Source organism: Opisthocomus hoazin, chromosome 25 (genome assembly GCF_030867145.1).
Source record: "Opisthocomus hoazin isolate bOpiHoa1 chromosome 25, bOpiHoa1.hap1, whole genome shotgun sequence".
Lineage (NCBI taxonomy): Eukaryota > Metazoa > Chordata > Aves > Opisthocomiformes > Opisthocomidae > Opisthocomus > Opisthocomus hoazin.
Window position 1 is genome coordinate 10,081,515 of NC_134438.1, and position 27,695 is coordinate 10,109,209.

Sequence of the window (27,695 nt, forward strand, 5' to 3'; positions counted from 1 at the left end):
TATACTTTTCTGACCATATTTTCAGATTCCATTGAACAGCTGAGAAACAGAAAATTCTCTGAAAAAAAAACCAGAAGTATTTTTTTTTTCTGGAATTCATATCGATACTTTCTTTCCATACCCTCTGTGCAAAGAATAAACCAAAAATGGGATTTTATAGATCAACATACAAAGGAAACACCAAGATGCCCAACATGACTACAAGGAACCATCCCAATGTGTGCTGTGAACACATACTACTTAAATATGAAGATGACAACAGGGGCACAGTTTTAGAAAACTATCTTGTCTGCTGTGTAAGACACACTGAAACATCACCATTGGTAACTATGACCAAAATTAATTAAGAGAAGGCCTCGTTAGTTAAACTTTCCACCAGCGAAAGCTTTGGCATGGCATCCCCCAAGTCAGTGCTGCTGATGACAACTGGCAGAGCACTCCAAAGCCTGGGCTGTCCACAGCAGTGGTCCGGCAGCACTGAAGCAAAGAGAAATTCCGCTCCTCCAGAGGGTTGGGGCTTAATCCTCTGATGCAGCCACGGATTTCCCTCCTCCGTACACTCCAGCAGGGTTCAGTTCAGATGCTGGTGGCACAAGGCTGTCCGGCGGAGTGTTTCAGGGGCTGGTCCTCAGCTAGGTGCCAGGACAACTCTGGCTGTGTTTCTATTGATCACAGTTTCGGTGGTGGATTATGAGAGAAGTCATTAAGAACTGGTAATGATTGCACACTGAAGGATTACCTCTTAAAACCTAAGGATCAATAGAAAAGTCTTTCTGCTAAAAGTTCCATTGATAACATTAAGACCCCAAACACATGGCAGCATTGTTCTCTGTCTCAACACCCAACATTTTTCTTTTTAATTGCCCAGTGAATTAAAACTTTTGAAACTACTTAATTACTGGATTTATACTTCATGAAAGAATCAGTTATAATTACAGGTTATTTGGGGAAGGGGGTTTCTCTTTTAATTCTAATTGCAAATAATTGACGGTAAAACATTTTTGAGCATTACAGTTAGAACAAAAATATATCCTTTGAAGTCAATATTTGGTTTATACCTTTCTGCAAAGGGGATTCACATGAAAATACGTTTTCCTTCTAGTAATATTAACTTATTATTATGGCAGCTATTGCAGCACTCGATCAGAGCGCTAGACCTTTCTGTGCAAAATACTCCACTAAAATAAAATGGATAGTCCCCGCTCAGAGAGATCACACGGCATTTACAGGGTGATTCAGTAACAGGTATCAAGCAAAGAAATAAACAAGGAGGAAACGATAAGCACTGAATCAATCCTGACCAGTTCACAAAGTATCATTTTCCATACCCTCATTTTCTAGCCTCCTTACCCTTTTTTCAAATGACCTGTCACCGCCACGAATTACGTTTAAGAAGGGATGTGGAAGGAGGCAGTCTATCACTGCGGATTTTAGTGCCCATGGGACAACTCACTTAAGTTGGTCTCCTGGAACTATGAAGCTTTCCACCATCACTGTATTACCTACTTATACAGGGAGAAGAGTTCTCTGGTATGAACTTCACACTTGAACACATGCATTTCAAAGGACGGAAGGACTTGAAACAAGCCACCAAAGGTCTGGGAAACATCAATGCAGGTTGGAAACCTTGACATGAAGTACAGAAACCAGATGGTTTAAAAGTGAGTTTGATCTGGTAATCTCTTTGAAATTTCTACTCAGAGGAAGGCACGAGGAGCCCTGCAGGCTGCACAAAGAGGTGAATTATGTGTTTATTTAGAAAAGAAAGAGGCCAACTAAAGAAAGCACATACTGAAAGGAACACCGTTGCCTATGCTGTCTCAGGGCAAAAAAAGTAAGGTGTTTCTGTTCTGGGAAGGAATTTATTTATCTTCATTTTCTACCACTAAAGCATGAAGCTATTTAAAGACATTTGGTCATTCTATTCTGTAAAATGGTAAAATTATTCAAGATGACTAGAAAGATTTGGGCCTAGGCTTGCAAATTTTCATTATTTTCTCCACGTCCTTGAGAGCGTGATTCATCTGTCTAAACGTCTGGATCTAAACTAGTCACCTTAGGCTCCCTTGAGAGATTAGAGAGAGAAATCAGCACTTGCAAGGTGTGACTCATCTCATCCTACGGCAGAGATGTAAAACTGGTCTCAGGAAGGGCCCTTTGGAAGCGTCTCTCATCTTAGCTAGGTGTAAGCAAAGGCTAGGCCATCCAGCCCTGCCCAGCCACTAGAGACCTCAGTGAAGGGTCTGAACCTCAGCCGTTTTGGGGGCTCAGACTTTTCCTGACTTAATGACTGTTTTTAGACAAGGAAATATGTATGTGCCTGTGGTAAGCACAAAGACAGCCTGAAAAAAAAAAAACAAACCCAAACCTGCTAATTTATTTCTGAAAAATAAAACCAGTTAGTCTTCTTTCATCTCCCCTGTTTCACTGTACACCTTAAAATCTCTGGAAAATCAAGTTTTATCCCAGCTCCGGAATAAAGTCTTTCCTGTTCTTGGTTGCTTAAATTTCAGTAGCCAGCCATCATCCTTCTACTTTATTAGCTCTCCGATAAAAAAGGAAGTCAAGGTTTTCTGGATCTGATTCCCCCTTATATCCTAGATTAATGTATCCCAGATTAAGTTTGACAGAACTAATATTAGTTCGATTGTTCCTGGAATGTCTCATCTGTAAAATGAGAGGAGAAATCAATTCAACAGAATACCTAGGGGAAGAGAACAGGAGAAAAGGACGTCTTTGTAAAAGAAGGTTTTGCCATGATGAGGAAACAAGAAAAAATACAAATATGGAGTTGATTTGACAATACGCTTTTGCCGGTAGGAGTGCCTGTTTCAGGAAGCCTGACAGTTATGATATTGGCAAGCGGCTGTAGCAAAGTAGCAGGAAAAAAAAAATACAGCAGAGAGAAAAGAAGGCCAGTAAGAAATAATAATAATGAGAAAAATGTCACATTAAACTTTGAGAGCAGCATCGGCAGCTGCCTGCACCTGGAGGGCGAACGCATGCAGATGGCGGCCGGGGCAGCATGCTGCGTCTTGCGAGCATTCCTGCGGCGAAGGCAAGTCCCTGCAGCCCCGGGAACATTCCACCGCCCGCCCTCCCGCCCCGCGCTTCCAGCTCCGCTGCTTTTCAAAAAGAAATCAAACACACATACGCTGCTACCGTGGCCCCAACCCTGCACTTCGTGGTTAGTCAGGTCTCCTTAAAAATCCTGGAGTAGCAACGCAGCATCTTTCGAGCTTCAGTAGAGGTGGGAGCCACAGAGGAGCAAGCCAGAGCCCTTGCAGGACAGCAAGGTGGGACAGTGTGCCAGCCCCCCCCAGTAACCTCACCTTCCATCAGTGGTCACATTGGCTTTGGATATTCATTTGTAGGAGAAAGAATGACAGGCATGTGTAATGGCATGCTCAGTCTATGTTTCGCCTCTGCACACGAGCAAGGGAGCAGAGGAGACCACGCAGCAGTTATAAACAATCATGGGACACAATCATTAAAAGATAAAATGTGCCGTTATTTCCTACCCCACGCTTTACAGCCCCCTCCGCTCCTCTGCCGTGAGAAACTCTGCTCGATTTTTAATCAGCCACTGACCTAGATGTGGGTTGCACCTCAAAAAAAAATGTTAATAACCACTTCATTATTCTGATGCTTACTGTTCCGTCTGTTCCTGGGAATACAGCACGTTCACTCTCCTGTACATTGCCCATACCATAAGGGGTCTAAGCACACACATAAGCAAACCTGAGTAATCTCAGGACTCCACCAGCTACAGTTCAGTGGGGTCAGAGCACCAACCAGCAGCGCTGTCTGTCTGAACTGCGCAGTCTGTGCATGTCTGGAACACAGCTTCCAGGACCGACCTGGTGCAGAGTTAACCGGGTGAATTTGTCTTCATGTAGTCTGTTAGGATCCCCAGCTTGTACCAAAAAAAACCTGGAAAGAGTAGATGGATGGAAACAGAAAGCAACCATACAAAAGCTCTGTTCAGCAGATCTGTCTTTGTGCTACTTCCTTCTAATTCTCATATGTTGCCTGCTGAGCTGACAAGAGGTGCACTGGAACTACATTTTTTTTTTATCCCCTGCCTCCTGTTGTCTTCACAGAATTTCAGACCATGCTGCCAGATGCTCATTCATGCCAGAGCAGGATGAGTAATAGTTTCTTCATTCCTAAATGAGCCCTTCTGATTCATGGTATGTGCTAGTCATTTTCTCCAAACACCAAGGGAATCAAAGTTTCTCATGGGCCCCCTGTAGAAAGATTAACATGCTAGCAAAAGCCTGATTGGGAATGTGGGTAAATAATGCTGTTTTGTGTATTTGCTCTTTGCCTGCAGTTCTTCCTCTCTAAGCAAAGCCCATCAGCATTTCCATGGATATTACATCCATTATCATAATGAGCATGAGGTAAATCTTGCTCACCGTCTTCTTGCTGATTCTGCCCTGACCGTGCTTCTGTAATCTTCATCAGATTGCATCCTCTGCAAAGCTGCAGTAGCTGTAGTTAGGAGATCATGTCCAAAGACGCCTTCGGTTCGTATGCTTTGCTTTCTACATTTTTCCAAAGAAAACATGCACAGAGGAAACTCATAAAATGGCTGCTCTTTCTTACGTTGCTTCAGAACGAAGAGACTTGTAAATCATTGCTGAATGGGATGCTATATGCTTTTCTGCCTCTATTATGTATTATGGGGAAATTAATAAGTAATGGGATTTGCAAGATGAAAAGCAAGGAAACCCATAGGGTAGGTGACGGAGAGGCATAATTTAAAAAGTCAATGAAAGGTTCTGTTAAATCACAGTTAAATTATGCTGATATTCACCAAAGTCCTGTGGTAAAACACTTTTTTCATAAAATATTGAGACTCCTTTCTGCAGTGACAAATGAAGGTTCCCACAACCCTGGAGGACTGAAGGAGCTGGAGACAAGCTTGTTTTACATCATGTGAGCAAGACAACACGGTGTACCTTCGGAGCACCATCTCATCACACCCCAAAGCTCCTTCCGGGTGCACTGATCCTCAGGACAGGTTCAGAGAGCGTGCAGCATGGGTTCAAGCTTCCCAGGATGCGTCCTCTCCCTTCATACCTCTTGCTCCCAACAAATGTGGTCACAGCGTTACTTCAAAAACCCACATAACTTGCCTTAAGGCTCTCCTAAAACCAGCCCTGTTCCTTCAGTCCTGCCCTCTCTCTGCATTTTGAGGGAAAGGGAAGCTCTCGCAGCTACCTTCCACATACTCTGCAGAGGTCTGTGGGGTCATCCAGCCGTCCATCTCAGTTTACTCTACACACTCCTCACAGTAGTAAGTGATCCCGTGTTTCAGCACGTGCCCCACAGCACAGCCCTGGTCTGGCACAGAGCTTGTCAGCACAAGTAAAATGTAAACAACCCTCCAGGCAAACACCCTGCAGCCCTTCCAGTTCCTGCAGACACAGCGGCCTCGCAGCCTGGCACCGTGTCTGCACAGCAGCTTACCCGTGTGAATGAAGTGCTAAGCTGGAAACTGCGTTAACGTAATTTTACCTTTAACCACATTGCTGCTCTATGCAGTATGAGATAAATCCATTGATTTTTCCAAGTTGTGCCATATCATCAGTACAGATTGGTACATGAGCTTTCTCCTTCTTTTCTCCCAGAAAAGAAATTCCTTTCACTGAAACATAAGAAGTTTTGCACTTGGAAAACCATTTTATCAATTTGGTAGATAAGGCAACAGACTCGAAGGGAACTGAAGAGGGTCAGTACTGAACACTAGCTTTGTGACTGGTGAAAATGGGTGCAATTCCCATCCCCAATGACAAACATATGAGAGGAAAAGTATGTCAGGGGAGCAAGTGTTTCAACAGATGAAACACAAATGCCTCTTCTTAATGCCTGCAAATTCAGAACCCCATTGGGCTTGATTTTCTTCTCATTTAATTCAGGGTCTTATACGGGGGTCCTCAGATTGCATAGGTTCTGCTGAATTCAGTAAAGTAACCTCAGTTTGCATCCTCTGTGACTTTGCCCTGTTGCTGTCGACAGTATCTGGCCTTGGCACAAGCAAGGACAGACTCAAACCCTCTCTCACATGCAATCACGAAATACCTGCTATCTGCTAAATGAAGTCTTGTAGCAAATGGTTCAGCAGTGAAACTCTACCTTAGATCACATCATTTTAATGCTTTTTTTTTTTCTCCTGTTAAAGCTTTTAAAAAGTAATCTCTGTCTTGTGAAGAATTGTTTTGCATTTTGGGACCTCAGGGAATTAGATGGGGCTAAGTAATAATCAGGAAACTTCCATGAGTTGAATAGAAATGGACTAAATGGGCAGAAAGCTATACAGTGCATTAAGATAAGGAAACTAAAATAAGGGAAATTACTACAAAAGATAGTCTAACCTTTTGGTGGGCTTTAACCCAATTTGAATTGATTTGAATATATATTTTAAAGGCTGTTTAAAACCATCGGCTCAAAAGTGCCAAAATACCTTTTTATATCAACACTGCCTTTGACCCAAAGGGGAAGAAACCTGCCTCAGCTAAGATCTTTTCAAATATTTATAGACATATTTTCCATTTTGACCTTAATTTAAATTTCACATTTATTTCTAGTAAAATTCCAACATCTCCATTGTTGGCCAAATCTACGGAAACACTCACGGGAATGGGAGGGAGGGAATGAATATTGAGAGAAGAATCAAAATTTGGAAGGAAATTCTGGCTTCATGAGAAGGGATGAGCAAGGGCAAAGTACTTATGGAGTAAATGGAAATGGCACAGTTAAGCAAATGGATCCAGCAGAAGTCAAACCTGGCAGGGCGTGAGCTCCCAGGATGGAAGTCATCCAGAGCAAATTCAGGGACAGAATTAGCGCTGCCCCACAGCAGTGAGCCCGTGCTGCCAGAGTGAACAAGAGACTGCAGAGAAAGCGAAGAAAAATCAAATCACATCTAAACAGAAGACAAAGATTCAGCAGACAGAGGCACACAGCCTGCCAAGCAGTCCCAAGAAGTCATATCCCCTGCTCTCAGTTTCATATTTAAAACAAAAAAACATTATTCCTTTCTCTTCCAATGTGACCTTTTGTCATTCAGATTCAGAGTACGACTCCAGCGCCGACCACACCGCTGCCTCGCTGCCTCTGACCCGCACCCGGGCAATGCACAGAGAAGGGCACCATCCCCAAGTTCCTCTGATACAAACAATAAATGATTATATGCCACCAACGGCCTGCACATGGGGCACCTGCAGTAGTTTGGTGGGGGTTAACAATTACACGGGTACAAGAGTACGGCACCATCAGTGAGACTGGTTACTCTACCTCCAGTGAGCAGTGCAACCAGTGCCAGACTGAGCATCTCGGGGAGACGAGAGAAATCAGGCTAAAATTTCACGAATACAACTATTCAAAAAGTCATCACCTACAGATATAAAGAGAATTGCCTTCAGCAGCTCACACAAGCATTTATTACTACTTGTCACATCTTTTTTAATAAAAAAAAAAAAAAAATATTTTTTTCCTCCTTATTTGAAGAAAGGCAGAAGCTGCACCCTTCAGGCAAACTGCGTGGAGGAGTGCCCGTCTCCACACTGAAACGCTGCAGTGACTTATTGCTATTGCCACTGCTTTTCCTCCGAGGTCCTGCACAGGCAGAGGCTGCTTGAGGTCACATCATCCCCACGGAAGACAACAGTGTGGGACTGGGGACGAAGGGACAGTGAAGCAGGGGGCGAGGAGGGAGAGACGCAGTCACAGCACAGCAGCTCAGCGGTGCAACCTTATATAAAGCCTTACATTGGTAGCATTTCAACACAGCTGATCCCTACACTGAAGAAAGGTGGTCACCTTCCATAGGTCCTCCCAAGCGCAGCCCTTGTAAAGAGTGTGCCCCAGCTGAACTTTGCTCTGATGCCAAGGGCTACACCTCATTTCAGCCTGCTCCGAGAGGTTCAGGTCCCCTAAAACCTACGTATGCTCCCCCCCAGTGCCCAGCAGCTCTGGGGGCCTTCAGCCTCCTACACCGCAGGCTTCTGAAGACGCAGCTGGAATAAAGTCCTTTTACTTGAGGGCACAAGAAAGCTCACAGGGATTTCATTTTAAAGCAAGTTATTTTTAAAGAGAGATCATCTCTTACTGAGGCTGAAATGCCAGGAGCAGAGCACAAAATGGCAACAGGGATTTTAATTCTTATTAAGTTCTGTAGTTTCATTACTTTTTGCATTGAATATTTATGCAGTAATACGGCATTAGTGGCTGCATCTGTCTGTGGTTTTTCTTGATACTGCTACACTCTGTCCAAATAATTTCCCCCATGTTAAAGGTGAAATCTGAAAAAAAATGACCCTAATTTCCTAGAAAAAACTCAGCACATATAACATTTCCTCTCACCTTCCATTTGAGTCAACAGGTGTCACACACACAAGGCAGAGATGACAACACAAAATTTAAGCAAGCAAACTCTGATGCAGATTTAAACACACACAGGGATTTCTGTGCTACGGGAGCAGCAGGACTGATATGAGAGCGCCCAGCCAGGAGGTGCACATCGCCCTCGGAAACCTCGGGATGTACCTGGTGCTTCCAGTGGGCTCTGCAGGGATGCAGCCAGCTGCTCTGCTCTTCATGCCGAACTCCGTCCTGCCCTGCTTCGTTACGGCCTGTAACGTACATATAAACACGGTCAAACCTTAATAATGTCCTTAAGAGAAAAATAATTCTTTGATCAAATTTTTTTTTTCCTGTAATTAACCAGAGCACATTTAGCATAACTACAGTGAAGAACAAAAATGAGATTATGGTACTGTTTAAATACCTTCCTCTAGTTTGTTTTATCACTCATACAAGCACAGTGCACGATCTTACAAGTTGTTGCTATTGCACTTACTAAAATTCAAACCGATACTAATTTTAGAGAAGACTGTAAGGGATTAAAGTAGTAATTCTCTTACTTTCTAAAAATAACTGCCTTTCCAAAAGAAACCAACCCCCCAAAAAAATCTAAGATTCAAAACAAAATTTCTCTCTTGCAGAGTTATGTTCCTATTTTTGCATCAAAAGCCAGTGTCTACCACTTGATTTTTACAGTCCAACAGAGAGCAAATTTGCTTAGAAATAGCATGACAAGTGAGGCTGAAATTTAGGAGCTTTACGACACATTTTTACTGGGTGATTCCACTTTTATCACACTGGCATTTTCCTAAGATGCTGTCACAATTACCCATTGTTCTTTCTTCAGTTTTCACTGGGGCAAATCTCAGTGAATTAGCAACTTTATATTACTCTTGTCACCGTGAGAGACATGCCGCATACCCCCGAGATGTAAATTTATAACGCCACAGCAGCATCTCAAAAAAATACAAAGGCCTTATTCTTGTCTCCATCGCAAATGGCTGAGAGTCGCAGGAGCATAAAGGTAGCACGGGGGAAGACTAATTACCGAGAGGTCTGCACTGCCTCATGCAAGTGCATCTTGCTGTCCTGACCGTTCCCCCAACTCCACAGCTCACGCCTCTGCCCCTCGTTAGAAAACGGCAATCTCGCACAACCACCGCGGGGTCACATCAGCGTGGAACAGGATCAGGCTCCGTGCTTTCATAATTGCTGCATGAGGTGTAACATTAAAGTCTAATCCTGCTTTAATTTTGAGGCATGAACACGCATCCAGGATAGCTGTAGGGAATCCTTCTATTTCAAGGGAGAAATGTGCAATTGTTTTTAATTTCATTTCCTAACGAAGACAACAAGTCTCCTTGCAATGATCACTGAAGGGGATAGGGCACTTCCCAGTCCCCATGCAGCACTTGCCAGCAGCCTCTCCGGGGTGATATTATATTTGGATTGGCTTCAGATCCCCTGCATTTAACCCCCAGTGACAGGCATCAACTTGATTAGAGGGGCTGTATGTGCATGTGTGCTTAAAGGGGGCTTTGAATTAAAACAGTAAGAAAACATTGGCCAGGAGAGAGGTTTTTATTAGAATTAGCTATTCTCTTCTGTGTGTGCGCACCTGATCCAGGGGGAGGAGGAGCTGGCTGTTGGTTTAAGTCTCCCTTTTCTTTTGTGCTCTGTCTGGGCAGGACCCATATGTCTGGAATGCACCTTAAAACAGCCTTATCTCCAGAACCGATCATTACATGGCAGGTGGTGGAGCCTACTTGGTTTTCTCATTTCTCTTCTTTTTCTTCTCCTCCCTCTAACTTCCCCCTCCACCCCAGGGTAGGAATTTCTGAACCTCAACCAGTAAACGTTGCATGGCTCACACACCTGGAATCCACTCCTCTCCATCATTGCTCCGACATGGAAAAAGAAAAATAGTGGGAGGAAGAACATGAAAAGCCACAAGAGAAAGACCATAGGCTACTCCGGAAGATGAACACCCAATACATTTCTAACTTGCACTGAAATTCAAATTTAATGTTAACTTGTCTTCCTACTTAGTTGCCCTATTCCACAACAACGACCAATTGCTTCCCCTTTAAAAATCAGCAGCGGCTTTAGTGACGCTCCAGAAGTGGTGGCACTCAGCTGGGGAGACAATCTGGCAATGCTCCATACCAGGTGCTGAAATGAGCATTTCCTACCAAGTGCTGCTCACGGAGAGCTGCTGAACACCCCAGGGCACAGCCCATTGCGCCAGCAAGTTCCAGCGACACCTTGAGCCAACCAAGCCCATGAGGCTTAAGTAGGACAACACAATTTTTACCTGGACAAGAGAATGTGTAAAACAACCGTCCACCTGCTCCCAATGCCCTGGAAAGCGTGGCACTACAAACCTTTTAAAATGTGAAAACGTTTTGGTTCAGAGCTTTGTAATTGCAAGGGTTGGTTTAGGATCCTTTACACATTCTGTGCAAATGGTGCACTTCTGCTGCGTAGGCAGCCTTTCCCACGTCTCCGTGCTGCAGCAGCACAGTCATCCTTAGCCTTGGTTTCCACATCTGTATTCCAGGAGAGCCCAGTGCTCAGGTGCTTCATCTACTGATGCACAAATTTGTGTGCCTGGAACAAAGGAGGAGCGAGAGCTGCAACGCCTGGACTAGTCTGACTATTAAGAACTTTTCAGATCTAAGATCTGGGTGCAGGATAGGCATTTGAATGTGGTATCCTCCAACATGCAACAGGTCAACACTAGCTGTATGGTGTCTTTTTTGAATTAACTGGGGAAGTAATCCCACCATTAGTTTCATGTCACTGCCAAGTTTGCCATAGTGGGCTAATAAGCAAAAGAAAAATCTGTTGAAGTCACTGATAGTTATTTTTGGATATTTTTCATTTTGAACTTTGCAAGTTGCACACCTGGATTTTGAGGCAGCTGAGCACCTCTGCAAAGACAGCCCATAGCAGCAGGCAGGCAGGGGCCCCCCGCAGCCACAGCACCTTCTCTTGAGCTTGGCAGCTTCTGGGCTGGATTTGGGAGAGGAGAGCCCAATGGTGGTGTAACTTGTGCAGCAACCAACTGGCACAGAAAAGCCTAAGGATTAGCAGCATGCAAAAAGACAGCAACTGTATCACCTTTGCTCTGCCATCCCTGAAAACATAGCCCACAGTTACACTTTCTGCACTGGAAAACCCCAGAAACCACAGCACAGGAGTAGCAGCAGAGCAGGAGGTTCTGGTTTAATTAAAGGAAGGTTTTATCACCTGCAGACTGGGCTGGAGCAGCAGGGGTGGCACAGAGCTCACTTCTGCAAGTGTTCGAGCACCTCTGGACCCAAACCCCAGGGGAGGCTGGCCAGGCCCGTCAGGCTGTCTATGCCAGCTACAGCATCCAACTGCACACGGGCAACACGACTGCCCCGAAAGGAGACGGGCAGCGACCCTTCCAGACTTTGCCCTGTAAAACATTTTTTAGCAGAAGGGCATCAGACCTAGTTTTCTCAATACAGTTGAAAGGAAATCATGTCTAATTCACAGGATTAAGAAATTCAAAATCTGCACAAATCCTTCCACTGTGTCCCATTTGCCTCGCCCCCCCTGACGAGCTGGGAGAAGACAAACCAGGGTGATGGGAACACACACCCAAACGCAGGAGAAACTCGACAGTGTTAGGGCCTGGCACTGTGTTACCTTAATTATCCCAATTTACATCCATGTAAGAGGAAAGGGAACCAGGCTCTGGAGTGACCTGCACCCAGACAGCACCTCACAGTGCTGCTGTTTGTCCTCGTTTGCCTCAAGAAGTGAACAAATCTCTCCCCCATACGCAGAATCCACTGCGGGAGAAGCAGCAGCCCTTCCCCAAGGACAGACATCTTCTGGCGCACTGCTCTGACATAATGAAAGCTCGGGGGAGCCATGTGTGCCCAAGCCCAGCCTTTCTTATTTTCATATTTTGTAATCTGCTAAGGCTAAGGTCCCTTCTGGCCCTATTTCCTACTACTCACGGGATGATTACTTTGACACATTTCCTATGAATTCAGTTTTGCCCATCTGGAGTGGGAACGGCTGTACACATTCGCTGAGCACCTCACAGCATCCCAGCCTGACACAGACCACGAGTCGCTGGGAACATCTGCCTCTGGGTCAGTGGGTGCCAACCACCTGAAAGCGGCATTCTCCAGAAACCCAGCTTGCATGCATTACAGGACAGGATATCAACATGCTGCTTCCAAAGTCTCCTGAACTCCTTGTGTTTAATTGTCTTGCTTGTTCACTTTCGAAAAAAATCTGGCTCATAAAGTTATTTCATGTCTGTGTTCGAAACCATCCCAGGAATAAATGAATCAATGTAAGAAGCTAAACACGGAGAAGCATTTCATTTCGTTTGATTTTTCAAACTTGGAATAATTCAGAGGCAGGAAATCTGCATAGATTATTTGAATAAAATTAATACTCAGCAAATCCCTGGAATTTAACCTTTGTCTTTTTTTCTGGGGCTAGAGATACAAGCTATTTACTTTTGTGCTAAGGAACAGATTGTGTAATTTTAACCAAAGCCGTTCCCAGTATAATTTAATAGCATCAAAAGGTTTGCAAATTAATTTCAACATCACTGAAATGATTTTGAAATAAAATCAAACAGAATCCTGTAAAAATTTCTGGACAAGATTTTAGAAATCAAACTAATGATCATTTTTTTGAAAATCATTTGAAAATAACTTTCTTTTGAAGTGTTCTTTACTTTCATTTTTTAAAGGGAAATGTATGAAATGTAATGAAACATTATGCTCAGAGACAAAGGAACTGCTTCATTTCACCCCAGCTTTGTAGCCTTACCTGTCTGTGGAGATCTCGAGTGCAATGAGAGCAGCCTAAGCCTATGGGAATCTCAACCTCTTCATTGCTTTTTGTATCGTTAAGAGCTCTTCAGCCCACTGAGCTGGACTTTCTTATCTGGGGAGAGGGCCTTTTGCTGCAAACTCTGTCACACGGTCCCTGGTCCCAGCTCTACTCCTGCTGGCGGGGAACTGCTGGGAAGCAGCGGGGGTTTTCCCTGTGCAAGCAGTCCAGACCTTAAAGACTGTCTGCAGCCCAAAGCTGTGTCCCACAGCTGGGACAGAAAGCACCATACGCACCAGGGATGTTACAACAGCTGGAGCAGTATCCGCTACACCATGAGACTGTCCCACCCAAGGCCTCACTCTAATTTTATTGCAGGATTAGCACTTTACTGCTGACAAAAGAGTTCTGAACAAGGGAGAAAAAAAAAACTAAGAAAATAGATACAGACCTCACTTCTCCCACAAAAGTCAATGGTGGTGAGCAGCTGCATGTGCCTGTGCGTGTATTTCTGTGCACACAGCCAGTGGCCACAGAAATATTTCCTTCTCTCCTGCACAGCACTGCACCTTGTCCTTATTTGCTTTATGAGCACCTAGGCTAAAGGCATTAACTGTTTGTGATGGGGGAGTTCCTCAGCTCTCAGAATGCCACTAACTTTGACGAAAGCTGTGGACCCAGACCATATGTTCCTGAACCCATATTTCTCTTCTTTCCTGTATTGCACCTTCAAGAATAAAATCTATTCCGTACACCTAACCGCACAACAGCCACACATCCACTTACACTGGGCATAAACTTCAATTGAGCAGTAGTAGCAAAACCCTGTTTGTGCTTCATGTACAAAGTCTTTGGGGATTTTTATTTAGCTTTATTGTTGCAGCTGAAATGCAGAAAGAGAAATTCAAATCAGGGAAATGCAATAATCTCTGAGCCTGCTGTTCATCAGCTCATCACTCGTTAAAGAGCAGAGTCCTTTATTAAAAAGGACACATCTTATTAAAAAGATATGAAACAAAAGTGATTTTTAATTTTATTGGGGAGACAGAGTCATTGACAAAGACAGCCCGTGGCTACGTGTGATGATCAAGTCAAGAGGGAGGGCAGTGAAGCACTAACACAAATATGAAGCTAATAACTTTTTTACTCTTAGGGAAAGTGCTGTTCAATTTCTGGTGCTCCAGGCATGTGCAGCTTGAGTGGAAATTTAGAGAAATTACATCCACCTGCTTCCATTTCTTACATCCAGGACCAGATCTTCAGCCAGTGGAAATCAGTTTATCTCCATGCAGCCAGGCAGATTTATGCCAGCTGAAGATGTAGCCCCTGGTCTAGTGCTTCAGAGTAAGAAGCTTTAAAATACAAATGAGCATGAACCCCTTACAACGTTCTCCACTCACCAAACTCGGCAGGAAAAAACAGACCTCCCAGACCATCCTGTATCATCTCACAGGTTGCGCTGTCTTTGGGGCAATGGGTGATTCTATTGCATCCATCGGGGGGGGGGGGGGGGGGGGGGGGGGGGGGGAAGTGGGGGGTTAAGTATATATCTAAACCTGAAAATACTGGTAGGTTTTTTTGGTTGGTGGGGTTTTAAGTATTGATTTTTTTTTTTATTTCATTAACACCTTTTGGACCAATGTTTTATTTATGTATTTGGATACACACAAAACTAAAAGGGATTGTTTCCCTCAGTCTGTGTGCCTGTTTTTAACCTTAGGAACTTGCTTGACTGCCCACAACCTCTGAAGACGTACGCACATACTGAATGTTTTTGCACAATGTATTCCATACCTCTGCATGCTGGCAACAGGAATAAATGAACAGCAGAGACACAAATATTGTTATCTCTTATTTCCTTACCAGCCTTTTCTCGGAACAGACAGAGCAAAGGTGAAATCACGCTGCTGCTCCTCAGCAACTCACATAATACATGTAAGAGTCACCAGATAGTAAACAAGGCCAGCCACAGCCAGAGACCGTCTCCTAAGGCAGTGTTGTTGCTCATCTGCAATGTGTCGCCTACACATCGCATACACCCCTTCCCGCAACGTCGATGAGATCCGAGTGTAAGGCACCTGCATGCTGAGCTCTGCTCTGTCTTTCAGAACTGTCACCGGAGCCTGGGCAGCTGCCACCAAGTACTGCTCCACCATCCCGGGGATGCCAGCAGCCAACACGCAGCCTGGCGCAGGGCTGCCAAAAGCAGACCAGCTCACTGCACGCTTGTAGGCAGATACAGTATTTTAATTCTCTGTGTAGTGCTGGAAATAACACAAGTGTAGGATCCAGCAGGTCTAGTTCATTTTAGTTTTGTAGCAGGAGGGAATACCAGCTTCTCAAAGCCAGTGGCTCTGCGAGGTTTTGCAAGTACAGACAAAGAACAGTTTGCATGTGATTGAGAAATTGAATATAACTGTAGGACAGTGACTGATGTCAGACTCCCCTGGCTGCTTGATGCCTCCGCTACAGTAATTCCAGAGCAATACACTGATGAAGCAAGTTGCTTCATGTTTGCTACCTAGATAGAAAAGACATTAATTCAAAGCGGATGAGAGTTTAGCTGTGGCATTGAGTGTTGCTAGATGCCTAGTGAAGGACAGCTGCTGCAAAGTGCGAGTTCTGGACCTGCAGCACTTGTATTCAGGTTTGTCTGAAAAGGGAAAGTCTTGTGAAACCAGTGGCAGATGCCCTAAAACTGTTACAAAGTCAAGGACCAGCCAAGGACCCCTTGTGTCACCTACAAATACAGGCGTGCAGCAGGTCTTCAAGTCACCGACCTGGCTCAGGGGTGGGTGACAAACTGTCTGGTGCCAGGACATAAGGCACTGGCATGGCATTACAGAGGTTTATCATCTGAGCCCAGGCAGACACCTCCTGATACAAGAACATCATCCAAGTCAGCTGAAATGAGCAGCAACAGAGCCACTGCTTCCACCCGAGAGCACGTGGACAACAGTGAGATCCAGGGAGGGTGCACAGCCGGGTCCCGCTGCAAACACCCTCCTTGATCAGATCGAATCTCTTGCCAAGAGTCTGACAGCTCCAAGCAAGGACCACATCCCATCCTGATCCTGCCTCAACTTTCTCTAGCATCAAAGATGCTACTTGACATACTCGCAGCTAACGCCACATTCAGCCACAAAAAGCCTCAGGCAGAGGCAAGGTATGGAAATACTTGCAGAGTTTCAGCTTGACTTTCTACTTCCTTGTTCTGGTAGGGAGCTGGAATAACTCCCTCAAAATGTACAGAGGAGCTTAGATGGGGCAGAGTGGTGTCAAATAAAACTCTGCACCCATGCCAGCCCTGGCACACACAGACAAGGACTTAAGTTGTGCTCACCCCGTCACAACACCCTCTTACAGCCACATCACGCTGACTGTCTCTGAACTCTGTTTTCCAAGAGGTGCCTCAAGGACACCCTTCAAAGCAGGATACCCCCAGCACAGCAAGCAGTCCTGGGGCACAGTCCCCCGGCGCAGCCAGCTCAGTGCAGGCACACAGAGCATTCCCAGTTTACCGTACTGCCGTGTGGGCAGGCTGTCAGGAGCACAGCCAGCACGGAGCAGGAGCAAACCTTGCTCCCGAGTCCCAGGCTATTCTTTAAGAGCCACATGGGCAACCTTATGCAGGAAAAGCAGACAAAGCACACAAGACTTTTGCTTCACAGCAGAGTCACAGAATCATAGAATGATTTGGATTAGGAAAGACCGTATAGATCACCTCGTTCCCACCTCCCTGCCCTGGGCAGGGACCCCTTCCACCAGGCCAGTGTGCTCCAAGCCCCATCCAGCCTGGCCTTGAACACTGCCAGGGAGGGGGCAGCCAGAGCTTCTCTGGGCAGCCTGGGCCAGGGCCTCACCACTCTCAGGGTAAAGAATTTCTTTCTAACATCTAATCTAAATCTCTCTTCTTTCAGTTTAAAGACATCACCCCTTGTCCTATCTCACCGTGCCCCTGTAAAAAGTCCCTCTCCGGCTCTCTCGCAGGTCCCTTCAGGTATTGGCAGGCTGCTCTAAGGTCTCCCTGCAGCCTTCTCTTCTCCAGGCCAAACAACCCCAGCTCTCCCAGCCTTTCCTCCCAGCAGAGGGGTTCCAGTCCTCAGATCATTGCTGGGGCCTCCTCTGGCCCCGCTGCCACAGCTCCAGGTCTGCCCTGTGCCGAGGGCTCCAGAGCTGGATGCAGGACTCCCGGGGGTCTCCCCAGGGCAGAGCAGAGGGGCAGAATCCCCTCCCTCGCCCTGCTGCTGGGGGTGCAGCCCAGGACACAGCTGGCCTTCTGGGCTACAAGCATGCATTGCTGGGTCATGTCCAGTTTCTCATCCACCAGCATCCCTAAGTCCTTCTCAGCAGGGCTGCTCTCCATCCATTCTCCACCCAGCCTGTGTTTGTGCTTGGGATCGCCTCGACCCAAGCGCAGGGCCTTGCACTTGGCCTTGTTGAACCTCATGAGGTTCACACAGGCCCACCTCTCCAGCCTGTCAAAGCTTCAGTCTCCCGTGTCAGAGCCTTGCCTACACAGCCCTCCTGAGAAAGCACAGCTAATATAGAAGGAGCACAGTTTGGGTGTAAATTGTCTTGAAGGCTTTTAAGCTCAGCCCCTGGGTGCTCTAGCTTGGCTTTGCAGGGGCAAAGGAAGCATTCTTTATTTTTCTCAATGGGATAGAGGGGCATGAGTCTTTGTTGTTTTCTGGGAACACCTACAACGTCTGCAAAATTACCTTCTGTCCATCCCAAGCTAAGATAAATCACTTCTATCTTTACAGCAGTCAGTGCAGACTTTTTCACTGTTCATGAAATGAAGTCAACCAAAAAACAACAGCCCAGACTAACTGTGAAACGGCTTTTCTTCTTGGCTGAATGAGACAGATTCACTAAAGTAGCATCTATGTTTATATTTAACACTGCTTTCTTACACATCCAAAAATGCCCTCTCAGAACCTGAAAATACCAGATAGCATGAGGGAAGGCAAGCTAATGCCTCATGCCAAATCATTAATAGAACAGTGACATACTGGGATTCTGCATAAATACCATATATATCAGTGCTGCAAACAGGTAGAACATAACACATGGTCTGACATGGTAGGGATTTTGCCGAGTTAGAAATCTACAATTTTTACAAAGGCAAAGGGATCCAAATCAAACTTGAGCTGCCTCTCTTCCTTTGTCTCATTATAACTGTCATCATCAAAAATCCAGAGCTGAAATGTCACCTTAGACAGGAGAGCACAGAAATACACATTGCAACAGTAAATAATGCAGGAGGAGAACATTAGTACATAGCATCCGTTGTACCTCTTTTGCTTGCGTGATGCTGGAAGGTAGTAACAGCCCATCATTTGCAAGTAAGAGTGCCTCGCAGTTCTTAATTTCTTTTTTCCCCCAAGGTGTGGTCAAAGTTTCTGAGGTAACCATTGCTCATCCAGTGAGTATGCCCCAAAGCCATGCATCCCACACTGGGAGAGGCAGAGACACAGCGAAAATCTGAAATGGGAACCAAAGCCCACAGAGGTGGCAGCTAGCACACTGGCACCTCGGCTGTCACCAACACACACGGGCCGTCCCAGTCCTGATTTACCAATGCACCTAAGACATCTGTACCTTAAACCACGTGCCTCAGGCCTTGCCAACAGTTTCTTTATTGCCCCGGCTGCCCAGCCTGAAGCCCGCACAGAGAGCATGCAGGTTTGCTGTTCCACTGATGCTATTTCCAACATCACTCGGTTTTGTCAACCTGGGGCTCCGCTGAGTGAGGCAGGCGTGCAGCTTGCCACCTGTGGGGATGTGTCTAAGTAACTGCCCTGGTAAAAACACCACATTTCTAACCAGAATAATTAAATCAGCATTATCAGCGTTGGCTAGGCCTCAGTCCCTGTGACTTCCAGCAAACCTCAGGCATATACTTTAAATACTTCTCTGAACCCTTTCATCTCCTGCTCAACTAAAGCCACACATACACAAATACTGCTCGGTTTCCCCCAATCTACATAAAGATCAGAACATCAGCTATTATGCAGAATGATTAAAGTTATCCATCTCTTGTTTTAATATGGGGCTCTGAACAGAAAGGTGCAATCATTCCCACAGGCAGGAAGGCAGGAGGGAGTGCAGGGGCCCCTTCGACAGCCCTGACTTGCGAGTTCACCCCGAGCCCCTTTCTGCACTGCCCTGCCTCGACCCTGCAGCAGAGCCGCCAGCTGTGCCTCCCCTCCTCCTCACATCTTCAGGTGGGATGTGCGACACGGTTTTTTTTCACCAGGCTTCCCTTCAACTAGAGTTTCAAAGACCCTCCAAAGAAGGTGGTTTTGCCTTTGGAGATGTTGCTTACAGACACAGAAATGGAAATGATTATTTTTTCCCTTCAACACAGCAAGCTTCACATTTCAGACTGTGTTAGATAGGCACCAGTCTCTGTGTGCACATTCCTAAAATGACACCAGTACTCAACTTGGTAAGAATGAAGCCTCACATTAAAAATTGCTTATTTAAACACCCTATAAAAGAATCTGGGTGTTACTTTAACACACCCAGCTCAAGCTGGGGTCCATGCACATGACCATGTTATGCACAGCAGCGTCTGAATTGCCCCAGCTTTCCAGAAGCCATCCTATGTGGCACATCAACTGCCCAAATCACAGCTGCACTCAGACGCTAAGTCATTTTCTTCGGATTTGAACAGGCATTACCAGGCACGGAAAGCTTACACGTAGGGTTTGCTCACAGATGCACTGTTAGCCTAGAGAGCATCGCAGAACAAGTTGAGACAATGCAAAGCTGAATAAGGCTAAAGAAAGCAGCGTTCCCAAAGGCGTGTCCTTGGCCCAGGCTGGAATGGCTGCTCAGATAAGCCAGCATGTAACTTCATGTCAGGGAAAGGCTCAGGTTACTCACAAACTGCACTCCGAGCTGCAGACAAAAGGCCAGGAATGAGTTGACAAAGCCTTGCAGCTCAGCATGCTGGAACAGCTCAGAGGAGCCGGCTTACAGGAAGGTCTGTCTGACCCACCGGGAAGGCAGCACAGGGAACGTGCGTCCCACAGAGCGAGCCTGGCATGGAGCAGATGCTGGAGATGGGCACTAAGGCCACGGGGAAGAGGTTAAAGGTGGGAGTGGGTCAAACCAGGACCCATGTTGCTACGTCTGTCTTCAACAGGGTCACTTCGCCAAGGATCTTTTACTTGCACTCATCAAATGCCAAGAGAGATTTTTCCCCCAGCAGTCACAAGCAGATACGCAGTCAACAGCTGCAGAAATTTCAAAAGAGTTGTTTCCTACTTCTGGTCAGTAAAAAAGCAAAAAGAACCCGAAACAGAAAACACATTTCTCAGTATTATCAGCTTCACTCAAGTCAAAAAAAAAAAAACAAAAAAAATTTTGCCACATCCCGACTTCTTAACATTACCAGTAAATGGATTCAAAAAAAATATCAGAAAAAGCTAGAGCATTATGACAAAGCCTCCAGAAGCCCAGGATACTTATCCAAACTAAACTAAAAGTTTTTCACTACTACATTTTGAAACTCAGCTTTGTCAGCACTTGTAGTTTTATAAGGATGGAGTCAGAAAAACTGCTAGTATTTTTGCTCTGTGAACACATATGTACTCATAAGCAGTGATTGCATAATCCTCGTGCAGCAGTGCACGCCATTTCACAAGAAACCTCAAGTTTCCCAGAAAACGATCAAGAAGGCACGAGTATTAAATAATACTGCTTTATCTAATAATGGTTTCATATAAACTGAGGGATAAACAATTTCCACCAGTGCAGGCAGTTTTTCACTAAAGATTGGCATACCCCTTCGTAGAGAGCAACATAGCAAAGCTCAACATTTCCCCCCAAGCTTGCGCTCCGCCAGGAGAGCAAATCCAAGATTAGGGGTCTGAAATCTGAGTCTTATGCCCAAACCCATTATTTAGAAACTGGTCCAGAAAGGGCACAGCCATGGCTGTATGGCTCTCTATGCTTTATTTTAACAGGAACGTGCTAGCACACGCTAAAGCTAACAAAAGCGTCACTACAGGAAACAAAACCTAGCCTGCACGGAATCACAAAGAGATCAAGTGCAAGAACTGGGAGAAAACCATATCTGAAAATAACGTCCGACCTGCCAGCAGCATTCCCATCCGTGCCTTAAGTACGAAGATGGCAGAAGTCAGACTTAGCTGCTTCTGAAACCATAAGATCACCATTTACCTCGCACATTGCAACACCCTGCTTACAAACGTGCTGCCACGCGCAGGCACCAGCCTCCCAGCTGCAGAGCTGCCTTCATGCTGCTCCCTTTCCTGAATTGTGGAATCTAATATTGTCCTTCTCTCTGCACACTGACCGAGCTTCCCAGAAATGGCCCATCTGAGCCAGGTAACAGGAATGAAACTAAACCCCAACAGCTTTTAGGAAAAGCTTCCTAAAAGAACAGACAGTGCATTTCACTGAGGTATCATAACCAAGATACCCACTCCTTCCTGAGGGTGGGAGCTTTGAGGCCTGGGTTTCCTGCGATATTGGGTTTACAGCAATATCATTGATTTATCTTCCTCAGACACACTGCTGACTCACAGTTGATGCATCTACAGATGTATGCCCATGGTGCTTTCAAAGAGGTTTGGCTTTATTGTTTAAGGCTTTCCTAGTTAAAAAAAAAAGTGTCTGTAGTCCACAGAGTCCTTGGAAAATAAGCTATCCTCTGTCCCTCCACCCACAAGAGGGTTACCAGATTCTTTAAACCATCTGTTATTTTGGAACGTAACTTTTTAGTGTTGCTCTAAACTACAGAGCAGAGGGAGGAATATTACCTCCGTATTTGTCAGGAAATCGGTTGCTGCGCAATTTAATTTTCCACCCTGTGCTATGTTTCTCTGTACATGTTTATAGTATAAATAACACAGATCTCTATAGACATATATCTGATACAGTTATAGCAGCTTCCTGATACGTCCCCTCCTTAGTCCTGAACTTCTGCCATGAGTTTTTTTATTTGGCTGGGAGCATACAGCAAGCGAGACTGGGAACAGGCAAACAGGGCTCTTAAGGCAGCTGTGTATGGAGAGGCAGAGGCCTGCACAGACCAACAGCTAAAGCAATGCCAAATGTTTCTTTCAGGGCATTAAAAGGGCACTAAGGCCTTAAAATTCAGAGAGAATCAGAAATTTCATCTTTTCTGCTTAAAAGTTCATTCCCTGTGAGGGCAGATGCCAAGACTTTTTTCTTGCCTTTTTTTTTTTTAATTCCCCAAACATAAAACTGAAAAATATACTCCTTAGTAGTGCTCTGGCAGCTTTAGGCCACATACATCAGCTTAAAAGGTTTATTTTAAAATTAATGTTGCATTAGTCTTGTCAGCAGGATGATACATTCTGCCTTCTTGCTATCAAACCCAGCATGCAGACCCAAGTGTGCACTGAGAGTTTTAATTCTGAAGTGACCTGTGACCACAGCGTCTGTTTTGCCTGATGGCTCTGCAGCATGCGGGTCTGGAACATGCATCTCGGCACAAATGTCTTTGTTCAATAAGGTTCAGACAGACTTTACAGCAGAAACTCAGAGAGCAATGAGACTGAGCTACCCAGCCAAAAGGCCATGTGAAGATTGCTGGTCTGACCCATTACCCCAGGCAGGTCATGGGAGTTGCCTCCCGCACACTCATCAGCTGCACCGTGCATGAAGCCGCTCGGCTTTCAGGATTACTCACAAACGCCAGCCGGGGAGCGATGTGCTATTGCAGAACTGTAACAAATACAGGAAGAGATAAATAGACAACCAAAGCTTGCATTCTACTTGTCTTCTAATGCTGCTGGGTTTAAACCCAGATCTAAAAACCAAGCAAAAATTTAACAACATGTAGTGATATTCTAAAGTGGAAATTCAAGAATTACTATACATCTCAGTTCTTGGCCTCTCGCAGACACAGAAAATGCAAGTAACCTTCCAATAATGAAGACACAGCCATTCCGTCTTCTCTTCAAAGGCAGAGGAGAAAAGGCCTGCTACCTTTAGAGCCTTGGGATATTGTTTTACAATTAAGGTATAATCAATTTTTAATTATTTTGTTTGAAGGTTATTTAAGCCCTTCCCTCATGACAGCCCCTGGAATACAAAGCCTTAGCAGAGATGGGGCAGCCGCTGCTGAGTTTCCTCCTCCCAAAGGTGCTCCGGAGCAGCGGCAGAAGCAGACACTGCCACACCACAGCATCTGTCCCTGCACGGATCTTGCATCGTGGCAGCTATGCTGGCAGAGAGTACAGCTTTTACACAGAAATTAATATACATCAGCACATCATCTAGCAAGACAAGACATGCTGGCACAGAGGCGTCTCACTGTCTTCTCAAAGAGCTTCATGTCCATATTAGCTCACTTCAGCAACACAATTGCATTCTGACACGCACCATCAACGGCTTTAGCCCTGGCATTTTGTTAATGCTCACATTTATGTACTTTTTCAGTTGCTCCTGTCAAAAGTCACTTCTCCCCCCCAGCCCCGATGCAAACCTGCATCACATGAACACTGTCTGGGGGGTGTTATTTTTCTAGTTACTGAAAGAGCAGAAAGACCATCTTATCTACATTTAAAGCTTGTGCTTCCTTCTTTTGCCTGGTTTAACGCATCAGGATTTAAGCTGGTTAATACTCCATACCTCCAACAACATGCGAGTCTGAAACAGCAAAATGAAAACATCATGGAAGAAACAGCAAGGTTACCAATTTTCTACTTTACTGGAAAGGCAGAAAGCTCCTTTCCAGTGTCTCAGCAGCCCCAGGCATGCTCTTAAACTCAGCCTTAGTTTGCCATCCCATAAACACTGGTGGGAAATACAGCGCTAATGAGATGTGTCACCAGCGTCCTTTTATAAGCCCCGAGCACCGTGTTGAAACATGGATGTGGCACCCAGAAGTAACTGTGCAGGAGAGCAGGCTACAGCTTGTTGGCTCTTTTCAGTGGTGTCTTATATGACTGGTACGTTCTGCAGCAATGAACCGAAGCTGAGCAAAAAAAATATGTACAAATAATTTTTCCTCAAAAACTTCCTTCATTTAAAGAAGCAAATACTTTCACGGAAGCTTTCCCTGCTGCAAAGACAGCTAAATCTCCTAGAAAATGGTTTTCTTCCTCTGCTGCTCTATTTTCCATCCTTTCCTTTCTCCTTTTTTTTTTTTTCTTCTTTAGTAATGAAAGAGGAGAACAAGGGGAAAATGGCAAAACCAAACTCTGACAAAAAGATTCTCAAGCTTCAGATCCCCCCGCCACCCCCCGCAGTCATAACAGAATGAAGGGTCCAATCCTCCATTCTGCCACCGTGAATTTATTTTCATGCTGGTTCAGTTTGAGCAGAGCTGTGCTGAAAACAGGGCGAGACCTCTACCCCTGTGCAGGCAGCGCAGACTCCACGTGTTAACCTGCCCCAGCATCTGCGGGCACCTTTTCTGTAACCTCTGCTATAGAAATGCTGCCTACTATTTGTTGCACACTTGGACTTCACTCAGAGCAGCCGCGGACCCTACCCGCTCTGGCTGGCTTTGCCATGTACTCCCTGCAACCAGGAGCTGAGAGGGGCTGAGCATGGAAGCCCCGTTCCCCAGGCATCGCAGCGAGGGGAAGCGGGGAGCCCTCCCGCTCCGCTGCAGGCTCGTTAATGCTGAACTCCCAGGAAGGGGGCACAGGACAGGCAGCGGTACACGCTGCAGCTGAGCCGGATGCCTCTTACGGGGAGGGGGGGGAAGAGCCACATGTATTAATATGGAAGAGCCAGATACTTAACTACGCTGCAGAACCAGGTGTGCTAGCTCATGCCAACTCTCATTGCCAAAGGGGGAATGGGAACAGAACAGTGTTTTCTTTTAAATTTAGAAGTGAAAGGGAGAAAGTAAACTTGCACAGAGCCTGGGGATGGGGTGAAGATGACAGGAGAGGTTGGTGTAATCAGTTTTCTTTCCTCCACAAGTTGCAAATGAATACTTATGGCTGAGAATATTTGAAATAAAATTACTGGAACCTGTCATCGGTTGATTGACCTCTGTACAGATGTCTTGTTGAATGAGGAGCATAATTAGAGTCTTGGCTATATCAAGCCATTAAGGGTCTAATGCCATTTAGTGAAGATGTGAATTTGTGAGGACAAGCGCCCTGGAAACATTTAGGCATGTTCTACCTTCTTCCTTGCAAGTTCCAGTAGATGCAGTCTTGAAGTTCCTATGGGTGCCCAGGAAACCCCAGCAAGCCTCGATCTCTCTCCTTTTCTCTGCTGTTCTGGAATACAAAGACAAGCCCTAAGTCTTAATTTTGCAACTAGTATCTCTCGCTGTTCACAGCAATAAGCTTCAGCACATACCCATCTCCACAGAGACAGGAGCAGTCGAAGAAACAGACTAACACACGTGCTCATGTCAGCATTGAGCAAGACTGAACCAGGCTCCCACCGACAGCTTGCGAACACTGCAGGTCTCACCACAACTACGGTTTGAGGAGAATGGAGTAGGGAAGACGACTCCCTATGATCAAACAAGGCTTGCTGGCTTGACTTCAGAAAGGTTACAAGATTGTTTTCCTTTTATGCATGTGGGAGAGTAAGTGCTGCACAGGGAAAGGGTGCAGAAAGGCTGGTTACACTGCAGCACAGCAGAGTCAAAGCAAGTATGCAAAATAAAAGTGAAAGACAGCGTTACTCTGTGGCTCATTTTTCTGATGGGAAATACTAAGAATGCATAGTCTGAGGGCTCCATTTAATCCTACTCCTATGTAGGCAGTTGCTTTATGAAGATGTTTTTCACAATCATAAATAAACTTTGGAGGCGAATGGGAGAAAACCCTCAAGTAATTATTCTCCACCTGCTTGTGGACTGAATTTACAGTGGGCAATTTCAGGAGACGTGGCCTTGAGCTTTCCTCTGCTGCGTTTGATGTCTCAAATCTGCAGACCGAGTAAATAATTTGATTCCATTTATTGGACAAATTTAGAGGTCAAAGCTGACAAGCCTTCAAGACCACACAGGTTTCCTCACTGCAAGCCAAACAGTGGAATGTGCCTTTCAGGTACTAAAGAGAAGAGCCTTCATCCCCTGACATATTTCCATCAGCAGGGTTTGAGAGCTTGCAGCAGCAGTTTTATGATGTGTTGGCAGCTTTTTCCACCTAACTGGTACGTGTTTAAAGTTTAAGGGAACTGATAGTTGAAAAGATTCAGTATTATGGAACAACATTACATTTCTACCCAGCTATCCATGCCACAGGTAGTCCCACTGTATCTGTCCTTGACAGCAGTAGTTGTAAACTTTCAAGGTATTTGTTATTTTGCAGTAGCAAACAAAACAAAGATCTGATCTGTATCTAAAAGAACCACTGGCCCAGGCTTCAAACTGTGCAGCAGTGCAAAACTGTGCAGAGTTTGGCTTATTGTTTCATACAGCCTTAAGAAAATAAAAGCAAGCAACAAATAGCGATAACCCTCAGTACGTATTTCTCATATTAAAACCACTTCCTTTTAGAGAAAAGTATTCCAGCTGATCTGTTCACCTCCACATATAAAATGTGTGGCAAAAAAATCCAAACTTTTAATTCATAATTGTGGGTAGTCATGATGGACGCTGCTGCTCAATTCAGCACAATCTAAATTAAAGCAGCAAACCTTGTGACCTGTGTCATAACCAAGCAGCCTGGATTTACAATCTCTGCTTTACCCAATGAACAAACTGAAAAGCAGAATTCATGGGCTGTCCTTACATGGAAAAGGGTGTGGAAGAATGGTAGTAAGTTGTTAGCACCACAAAGAGAAATAAAGAAGTGAAAATTAATTTTTGTTTCCTTGGCTATCTACATCCTGCTCCACTTGCAAAGCAAACTAATTGAAATATTTTAAGTCTACTAATTTGCACGAATCAAAAGATCCAGAAGTAATCTGCCTTCCAGAATGTTTCTGCTAAATGCAAAGCACGGGCAACTCAGGCCCGGCCTGTAGAGCTCTCCCACAGCAGCGGCCGGGAAGCCGGAGGGCAGACCCCGCTCTGGGGTGCCGTGCCCACCCCTGCCTGGCACCACCAGTGCAGGAGGTTGGGCACCTTCCACCCCTGCTCCCCACAGAAAGGGAGGGCAAAGACAAAGCTTTAAAAAAAAAACAAAAAAAAAGAGGAAAAAAAGACTGAACAGATGCACATAGCACAGAACACAACTCTAGGAGCCTCACTATAAGCCAACTGCCTTCAGAGCTGAAATTAAAACCTTCGCACTGAAGCTCTCCGACAGAGCATCCCTACGCTTCAGGGATCTTCCATCCAAATCCTTCCCAAGGAGATACCTCCATGGCAGGTTTTTGCTACCTAAATTCCTAGTTTAGAGGGTTTACATTACAACCCCAGCCTCACAATGCATTGCAAGCTCCAGAGCTAGTTCTCAAATAGGCAGCTCTGGGAAAGCCGAATAAAGCGTTCCTTAGAACGGCAAATACAAAAGTTGGGCGATTCGATCTCATGAAAAGTTAAAGCGCTCTCTTTCAGCCTG